Source organism: Heptranchias perlo, unplaced genomic scaffold (assembly GCF_035084215.1).
Source record: "Heptranchias perlo isolate sHepPer1 unplaced genomic scaffold, sHepPer1.hap1 HAP1_SCAFFOLD_602, whole genome shotgun sequence".
Lineage (NCBI taxonomy): Eukaryota > Metazoa > Chordata > Chondrichthyes > Hexanchiformes > Hexanchidae > Heptranchias > Heptranchias perlo.
Window position 1 is genome coordinate 85,001 of NW_027139626.1, and position 10,000 is coordinate 95,000.

Below are 10,000 nucleotides of genomic sequence, written 5' to 3' on the forward strand. Positions count from 1 at the left end.
GCGGTTGGTTACAGTTAGTGTTCTCGGGCTTAATAGTCGCCCAAGGGGGGTGATTGTGGGGTAGTGCCCGGGAGGGTGAGCTTTTAATTCGGCAGGAGGCATGTGGGGCCCTGGAGAACTCATCAACCTGTCAGTCAATGAGTTGTCACCAATGCAGTTGGTTAATGAGTTGCCAAATGTAAAGTTGGTTAATCAGTTGCCAAATATAAATTTGGTTAATGAGTTGCCACTTCAACTTTTCACTGCGGTTGGTTACAGTTAGTGTTCTCGGGCTTAATAGTCGCCCAAGGGGGTGTATAGCGGTCGATGGCCGTTGTGGAGTGCGTTTATTGTGGGTTGATTTTGACTTTGCCTGGCTGGTGGAATTTGTGGGAGGCAGGCAAGGGGATTGGTGTGGGTTGGTTGGCCGGAAGGGAGCTGCTTGCATTGGGGTGTTATCCTGACTTTGTTTCGCTGGTGAGAGTAGGCAGCGGCAGGCAGGCAAGCGGAATGTCGTGTGGGGTGCAGTGAGAGGTTGTAATGACGCTGCTTTGCAGCTGACCATGTGCCCTGATTTGTGACGCCCGTTTGGAGGCTGATATCTCAGGAAGGCCGAGGCCGATTTCCTCCGGGTATGGCTCGTTGCGTGCGGCAGGAGGAGGCGCAGCGTACGGTACCGAGCACTGGGAGGTGCGGTGCTGCCCGCCGGAGTGACAGCGAAAGGCTGCGCACCGCTTTCCGCCTGGTAACTCGGCGTCCGTGAGACCGACCGACTCCGCTTTATCGCCGGAGCTAGAGTGGGGCAAGGGGCACGGTTGAGTACCGGAAGGATGACGTTCGCACACGGGGAAGTCGAGTGCCGGGCCGCTGAAAGCGAGCAGGGTGCCACCGACTCTTCGGGCCCACTCGGAGGCTGATATCTCAGGAAGGCCGAGGCCGATTTCCTCCGGGTATGGCTCGTTGCGTGCGGCAGGAGGAGGCGCAGCGTACGGTACCGAGCACTGGGAGGTGCGATGCTGCCCGCCGGAGTGACAGCGAAAGGCTGCGCACCGCTTTCCGCCTGCTAACTCGGCGTCCGTGAGACCGACCGACTTCGCTTTACCGCCGGAGCTAGAGTGGGGCAAGGGGCACGGTTGGGTACCGGAACGATCACGTTCGCACACCGGGAAGTCGAGTGCCGGGTCTCGAAACGGAGCCGGGTCGGCCCAATTTAAAACGGAGAATAGAGTGCTGCCCTCTGCGGGTGAAAACCTGGAAGTACGTTGGTTAATGATTTCCAGTTCACCCCGCTTGGTCAGGCCCACTCGGAGGCGGATAACTCCGGAACGCCGAGGCCGATTTCCTCCGGGTATGGCTCGTTGCGTGCGGCAGGAGGCGGCGCAGCGTACGGTACCGAGCACTCGGAGATGCGGTGCTGCCCGCCGGAGTGACAGCGAAAGGCTGCGCACCGCTTTCCGCCTGGTAACTCGGCGTCCGTGAGACCGACCGACTCCGCTTTAGCACCGGAGCTAGAGTGGGGCAAGGGGCACCGAAGGGTACCGGAACGATCACGTTCGCATACCGGGAAGTCGAGTGACGGGCCGCTGAAAGCGAGCAGGGTGCCACCGCTCGGGGCCCCGGTTTGTCCGTCCCACCCGGAGGCCCATATCTCCGGAAGGCACAGGCCGATTTCCTCCGGGTATGGCTCGTTGTGTGCGGCCGGACCAGGCGCAGCGGACGGTACCGAGCACTGGGAGGTGCGATGCTGCCCGCCGGAGTGACAGCGAAAGGCTGCGCACCGCTTTCCGCCTGCTAACTCGGCGTCCGTGAGACCGACCGACTCCGCTTTACCGCCGGAGCTAGAGTGGGGCAAGGGGCACGGTTGAGTACCGGAAGGATGACGTTCGCACACCGGGAAGTCGACTAGCGGGCCGCCGAAAGCGAGCTCGGGGCCCCGGTTTGTCCGTCCCACCCGGAGGCCCATATCTCCGGAAGGCACAGGCCGATTTCCACCGGGTATGGCTCGTTGTGTGCGGCCGGACCAGGCGCAGCGGACGGTACCGAGCACTCGGAGGTCGGGCGCTGCCCGCCGGAGGTACAGCGAAAGGCTGCAAACCACTTTCCGCCGCCTCCCTCCGCGGGCGTGAGACCGACGGTCGTCGGGTTTAGTTCCGCGGCTAGAGCAGGACGAGGGGCAGCGAACGGTACCGGAACGAACCCGGTCGCACACCGGGAAGTCGAGTGCCGGGTCTCGAAACGGAGCCGGGTCGGCCCAGTTTAAAACGGAGAAGAGAGTGCTGCCCTCTGCGGGTGAAAACATGGAAGTACGTTGGTTAATGATTTCCAGTTCACCCCGCTTGGTCAGGCCCACTCGGAGGCGGATAACTCCGGAACGCCGAGGCCGATTTCCTCCGGGTATGGCTCGTTGCGTGCGGCAGGAGGAGGCGCAGCGTTCGGTACCGAGCACTCGGAGGTGCGGTGCTGCCCGCCGGAGTGACAGCGAAAGGCTGCGCACCCCTTTCCGCCTGCTAACTCGGCGTCCGTGAGACCGACCGACTCCGCTTTAGCACCGGAGCTAGAGTGGGGCAAGGGGCACCGAAGGGTACCGGAACGATGACGTTCGCACACCGGGAAGTCGAGTGCCGGGCCGCCGAAAGCGAGCAGGGTGCCACCGCTCGGGGCCCCGGTTTGTCCGTCCCACCCGGAGGCCCATATCTCCGGAAGGCACAGGCCGATTTCCTCCGGGTATGGCTCGTTGTGTGCGGCCGGACCAGGCGCAGCGGACGGTACCGAGCACTCGGAGGTCGGGCGCTGCCCGCCGGAGGTACAGCGAAAGGCTGCAAACCACTTTCCGCCGCCTCCCTCCGCGGGCGTGAGACCGACGGTCGTCGGGTTTAGTTCCGCGGCTAGAGCAGGACGAGGGGCAGCGAACGGTACCGGAACGAACCCGGTCGCACACCGGGAAGTCGAGTGCCGGGTCTCGAAACGGAGCCGGGTCGGCCCAGTTTAAAACGGAGAAGAGAGTGCTGCCCTCTGCGGGTGAAAACATGGAAGTACGTTGGTTAATGATTTCCAGTTCACCCCGCTTGGTCAGGCCCACTCGGAGGCGGATAACTCCGGAACGCCGAGGCCGATTTCCTCCGGGTATGGCTCGTTGCGTGCGGCAGGAGGAGGCGCAGCGTTCGGTACCGAGCACTCGGAGGTGCGGTGCTGCCCGCCGGAGTGACAGCGAAAGGCTGCGCACCCCTTTCCGCCTGCTAACTCGGCGTCCGTGAGACCGACCGACTCCGCTTTAGCACCGGAGCTAGAGTGGGGCAAGGGGCACCGAAGGGTACCGGAACGATGACGTTCGCACACCGGGAAGTCGAGTGCCGGGCCGCCGAAAGCGAGCAGGGTGCCACCGCTCGGGGCCCCGGTTTGTCCGTCCCACCCGGAGGCCCATATCTCCGGAAGGCACAGGCCGATTTCCTCCGGGTATGGCTCGTTGCGTGCGGCCGGACCAGGCGCAGCGGACGGTACCGAGCACTCGGAGGTCGGGCGCTGCCCGCCGGAGGTACAGCGAAAGGCTGCAAACCACTTTCCGCCGCCTCCCTCCGCGGGCGTGAGACCGACGGTCGTCGGGTTTGTTTCCGCGGCTAGAGCAGGACGAGGGGCAGCGAACGGTACCGGAAGGAACCCGGTCGCACACCGGGAAGTCGACTAGCGGGCCGCCGAAAGCGAGCACGGGGCCCCGGTTTGTCCGTCCCACCCGGAGGCCCATATCTCTGGAAGGCACAGGCCGATTTCCACCGGGTATGGCTCGTTGTGTGCGGCAGGACCAGGCGCAGCGGACGGTACCGAGCACTCGGAGGTCGGGCGCTGCCCGCCGGAGGTACAGCGAAAGGCTGCAAACCACTTTCCGCCACCTCCCTCCGCGGGCGTGAGACCGACGGTCGTCGGGTTTGTCTCCGCGGCTAGAGCAGGACGAGGGGCAGCGAACGGTACCGGAACGAACCCGGTCGCACACCGGGAAGTCGACCAGCGGGCCGCCGAAAGCGTGCTCGGGTCCCCGGTTTGTCTGTCCCACCCGGAGGCTGATATCTGAGGAAGTCCGAGGCCGATTTCCTCCGGCTAACTCGGCGGGCAATGTGTCCCCCCCCCACCATCTTCGGCTGATTACCGTGGCTGGACCGGATCAAGGAGCAACGGAACCGTGCCAGAACGACGTCGGTCGGACGGCGTGAACTGATAGTGCCGAGGCCGGAAACCGAGCCGGAAATGTGCACCGATTTATTGGTCCCACTCGCAGGCCCATATCTCCGGAAGGCCGAGGCCGATTTCCTCCGGGTATGGTTCGCTGCGTGCAGCCGGAAGGGGAGCAGCGGACGGCACTGAGCAGCCGGAGGTGCGGCGCTGCCCGCCGGAGCTGCAAGCGAAAGGCTGCGCACCGCTTTCCGCTGGCTAACTCGGCGGCCGTCAGGCCGACCGACTCCGCTTCAGCACGGGAGCTGGAGTCGGGCAAGGGGCACCGAAGGGTACCGGAAGGATCACGTTCGGACACCGGGAAGTCGAGTGCCGGGCCGCCGAAAGCGAGCTCGGGGCCCCGGTTTGTCCGTCCCACCCGGAGGCCCATATCTCGAGAAGGCACAGGCCGATTTCCTCCGGGTTTGGCTCGCTGCGTGCGGCCGGACGAGGCGCAGCGAACGGTACCGAGCACTCGGAGGTGCGGCGCTGCCCGCCGGAGGTACAGCGAAAGGCTGCAAACCGCTTTCCGCCTCCTCTCCCCTCGGGCGTGAGACCGACGGTCGTCTGGTTTGCTTCCGCGGCAAGAGCAGGACGAGGGGCACCGAGCGGTACCAGAACGAACCCGGTCGCACACCGGGATGTCGAGTGCCCGGCCCAAACCCGCTACCCCCCCCCCACCCGAAAGCGAGCCACGGTTTGTGGATTAAAAGTGAAGCGGCAAAGATTTGTAAAACAGCGTGAAATGATGAACCAGAAGCCCAAAGTAATGGTGGGAATAAAAGTTCCGAAATGTGAAATGGTGAACCAGAAGTTGTGTGAACTGTTTAACCCAAAGTGGCAAAAATGGATTAAAAGGGGTGAAATGATCGACCGCAAAGCAGGGCAAGCATTAAACAAAAGCAGCAGCATTTTTTAAAAAGGGACAAATGGTTTACCAGAATCCCAAAAGAATGCTCAGAGACTTAAGTGCCAAAGGGGAAATGGTTAACCAGTAGCTGGGTGAACTGTTTAACCAAAAGTGGGAAAAAGGATTAAAAGGGGTGAAATGATTAACCAGAAGGCGAAAGCAATGTGCCGCGTCAAAGTCCTAAAGGGGAAAAGGTTGACCATAAAGCAGGGAAATGATTAAACCAAAGCAGAAAAATTCAGTAAAAAGGGGCAAATGGTTAACCAGAAGTTGGGTGAACTGCTTAACCAAAAGTGGGAAAGAGGATTAAAAGGGGAGAAATGTTGAACCAGATGTCGAAAACAATGCGCGGCGATGAAGTCTGAAAGAGGAAAAGGTTGACCGCAAAGCAGGGAAAGGATTAAACAGAAGCAGCAATATCTTTTAAAAAGGGACAAATGGTGAACCAGAATCCCAAAAGAATGCTCAGAGACTTAAGTCCCAAAGGGGCAAATGGTTAACCAGAAGCTGGGTGAACTGTTTAACCAAAAGTGGGAAAAAGGATTAAAAGGGGTGAAATGATTAACCAGAAGGCGAAAGCAAAGTGCGGCGGCGAAGTCCTAAAGGAGAAAAGGTTGACCAGAAAGCAGGGAAACGATTAAACAAAAGCGGCAACATTTTTTAAAAAGTGGCAAATGGTTAACCAGAATCCCAAAATAATGCTCAGAGACTTAAGTCCCAAAGGGGCAAATGGTTAACCAGAAGCTGGGTGAACTGTTTAACCAAAAGTGGGAAAAAGGATTAAAATGTTGTGAAATGATTAACCAGAAGGCGAAAGCAAAGTGCGGCGGCGAAGTCCTAAAGGGGAAAAGGTTGACCATAAAGCAAGGGAAATGATTAAACAAAAGCAGAAAAATTCAGTAAGAAGGGGCAAATGGTTAACCAGAAGCTGGTTGAACTGCTTAACCAAAAGTGGCAAAAAGGATTGAAAGGGGAGAAATGTTTAACCGGATGTCGTAAACAAGGTGCGGCGATGAAGTCGGAAAGAGGAAAAGGTTGACCAGAAAGCAGGGAAAGCATTAAACAAAAGCAGCAACATTTTTTAAAAAGTGGCAAATGGTTAACCAGAATCCCAAAAGAATGCTCAGAGACTTAAGTCCCAAAGGGGAAATGGTGAACCAGAAGCTGGGTGAACTGGTGAACCAAAAGTGGGAAAAAGGATTAAAAGGGGAGAAATGTTTAACCAGAAGGCAAAAGCAAAGTGCGGCGGCGAAGTCCAAAAGGGGAAAAGGTTGACAAGAAAGCAGGGAAATGATTAAACCAAAGCGGAAAAATTCAGTAAAATGGGGCAAATGGTTAACCAGAAGCTGGGTGAAATGGTTAACCAAAAGTGGCAAAAAAAGATTTAAAGGGGAAAAATGATTAACCAGAAGTCGACAACAATGCGCGGCGATGAAGTCTGAAAGGGGAAAAGGTTGACCACATAGCAGGGAAACGATTAAACAAAAGCGGCAAAATTTTTAAAAAAGTGGCAAATGATTAACCAGAATCCCAAAAGAATGCTCAGGGACTAAGTCCCAAAGGGGAAATGGTTAACCAGAAGCTGGGGGAAATGGTTAACCAAAAGTTGCAAAAATGATTAAAAGGGGTGAAATGATCAACCAGAAGTCGAAAATTATGTGCGGCGGTGAAGTCTGAAAGAGGGAAAGGTTGACCAGAAAGCATTAAACAAAAGTGGCAACATTTTAAAAAAATTGGCAAATGGTTAACCAGAATCCCAAAAGAATGCTCAGAGACTAAGTCCCAAAGGGGAAATGGTTAACCAGAAGCTGGGGGAAATGGTTAACCAAAAGTTGCAAAAATGATTAAAAGGGGTGAAATGATTAACCAGGAGGCTAAAGCAATGTGCTGCGGTGAAGTCCTAAAGGGGAAAAGGTTGACCAGAAAGCAGGGAAAGCATTAAACAAAAGCGGCAACATTTTTTAAAAAGTGGCAAATGATTAACCAGAATCCCAAAAGAATGCTCAGAGACCAAGTCCCAAAGGGGAAATGGTTAACCAGAAGCTGGGGGAAATGGTTAACCAAAAGTTGCAAAAATGATTAAAAGGGGTGAAATGATTAACCAGGAGGCTGAAGCAATGTGCCGCGGTGAAGTCCTAAAGGGAGAAAAGGTTGACCACAAAGCAGGGAAAGCATTAAACAAAAGCGGCAACATTTTTAAAAAAGTGGCAAATGATTAACCAGAATCCCAAAAGAATGCTCAGAGACTAAGTCCCAAAGGGGAAATGGTTAACCAGAAGCTGGGGGAAATGGTTAACCAAAAGTTGCAAAAATGATTAAAAGGGGTGAAATGATTAACCAGGAGGCTAAAGCAATGTGCCGCGGTGAAGTCTGAAAGAGGGAAAGGTTGACCAGAAAGCATTAAACAAAAGTGGCAACATTTTTAAAAAATTGGCAAATGATTAACCAGAATCCCAAAAGAATGCTCAGAGACTAAGTCCCAAAGGGGAAATGGTTAACCAGAAGCTGGGGGAAATGGTTAACCAAAAGTTGCAAAAATGATTAAAAGGGGTGAAATGATTAACCAGGAGGCTGAAGCAATGTGCCGCGGTGAAGTCTGAAAGAGGGAAAGGTTGACCAGAAAGCATTAAACAAAAGTGGCAACATTTTTAAAAAAGTGGCAAATGATTAACCAGAATCCCAAAAGAATGCTCAGAGACCAAGTCCCAAAGGGGAAATGGTTAACCAGAAGCTGGGGGAAATGGTTAACCAAAAGTTGCAAAAATGATTAAAAGGGGTGAAATGATTAACCAGGAGGCTGAAGCAATGTGCCGCGGTGAAGTCTGAAAGAGGGAAAGGTTGACCAGAAAGCATTAAACAAAAGTGGCAACATTTTTTAAAAATTGGCAAATGATTAACCAGAATCCCAAAAGAATGCTCAGAGACCAAGTCCCAAAGGGGAAATGGTTAACCAGAAGCTGGGGGAAATGGTTAACCAAAAGTTGCAAAAATGATTAAAAGGGGTGAAATGATTAACCAGGAGGCTGAAGCAATGTGCCGCGGTGAAGTCTGAAAGAGGGAAAGGTTGACCAGAAAGCATTAAACAAAAGTGGCAACATTTTTTAAAAATTGGCAAATGGTTAACCAGAATCCCAAAAGAATGCTCACAGACTAAGTCCCAAAGGGGAAATGGTTAACCAGAAGCTGGGTGAAATGGTTAACCAAAAGTTACAAAAATGATTAAAAGGGGTGAAATGATCAACCAGAAGTCGAAAACAATGTGCGGCGATGAAGTCCTAAGGTGGAAAAGTTACCCAGAAGGCAGGGAAATGATCAAACGAAAGCAGCCAAAAAATTATTAAAAGAGGGGAACTGATGAACCAAAAGATGAGAAACGGCCCGCAGAGACTAAGTCCAAAACGGGAACTGGTGAACCGGAAATGATTAACCAAAAACTAAGTCCGAAGAGGGAACTGGTAAACCAGAACTGAGTAACCAGATTTTTAAAATTAATTATAAATGGGGAAACGATTGAGCAAAAGGCGGAAATTAAGTCACAGGGACCAGGTCCGAAAGGGCAAGAGGTTACCCCGTAGGGGGCATTCGTCAACTCAATCTGAAAATTTTGGAGGCAAATCTGACCAAAATGCGGAAATCGGACCACACCGCGAGGGGCGCCATTCGACGGGGCAGGGGTAGACGCGTCGAACGGTGCCTGAAGGTCCCGGCTGCGACACGTGAGTCCGGAGATATGGCCAGTCAAAGTCTGATGGGAGGTACCGAAGCCGAAAAATCGAAACGCGTTTGCGGCGATTCGGTGTCAGAAAGTCGGTCACGAATTCAAATTCGTCCCGCTGATTCGCCAATTGCCAGCCGGTTCCGGGGGGATTGGCGGGGTACCTGCAGGATAGTAAGAGGTGGCATGTCGAGACTTAGCCTGTTTACCAGACTTGTGTCCAGCGCCTCCAGGTCTGCAGAGACCGACCCGGGCTGCCGCCCAACCGACTTTTAAGCCTTTTGGGAGTGGGAATTTTTCCCATTTTTCCCCATTTTTCGGGTTTTTTGGTCGGGCTTGAAAACGGCGGCCCCGAGGCCTCCCGGGGCTGGCGGGCTTCGGCTCCCTTGCGAGAGGGTCCGAATTCCACCCGTTTAAGCCCAGAAAGGAGTTCGGAAGTCAGTCGGTCGAGGGAACCCCTTCGGAAGTCCGACGGGGATGGATTCGGCCGGCGTTTCGGATCTCCGGTCAGAGGATTCCCCCCCTGGGCGGGGGGGTGCGAGTAGCTGCCGGCAAACGGTCCCTTGCACTTGTGGCACAAAAAGTCCGAGCACAGGTTAATGAGTTGGCCGCGGAAGCCCCTATGCCGAAATGAGAAAGCCCCCGTTGCGGGGATTTAGTGACGCATCTGCGGCCGGAGGTGGGAGGCCGTCCTGCCGAATTGACACTTGTCATTCGGGCACCTAGGGATTGGTCGGGTACCCGGAGATTTTCGAGAACACGATTTTCAGAGCTTTCTCTGACAGCCCAGGTGCACTTTAAGAGTGCCTGAAAAAGTGACACTTGGCAAAAGGCTCTCAATTTCAAAGCGGAGACCTTTACAAGAGCACTCGGAAGTCACCTGTCAGCATTTAAAGCTACATCAGGCGGCAATTTTCGAACTCTTTGTCAGTCTGAAATCGTGTTGAGCCTCGACAGCGTCGGGCTCAGGCAGGAGGAGCTTGCCAGCAGAGAGAGGCTCACCATGGATTGCTGGTGGATGCTTTTCGAAAACATATACACATTATATTATATTATAATAATATAAAGAAAAAAAAGAGTTTCTCAAAATCTCTGTGACACTTTGCAGATTTTTTTGAAAGCCAATAAAGAGAACTCTTTAACTTGAAAGTCACCTGTGCCGGCATAGCGATGACTTTTAAAACAGGTTGACACTT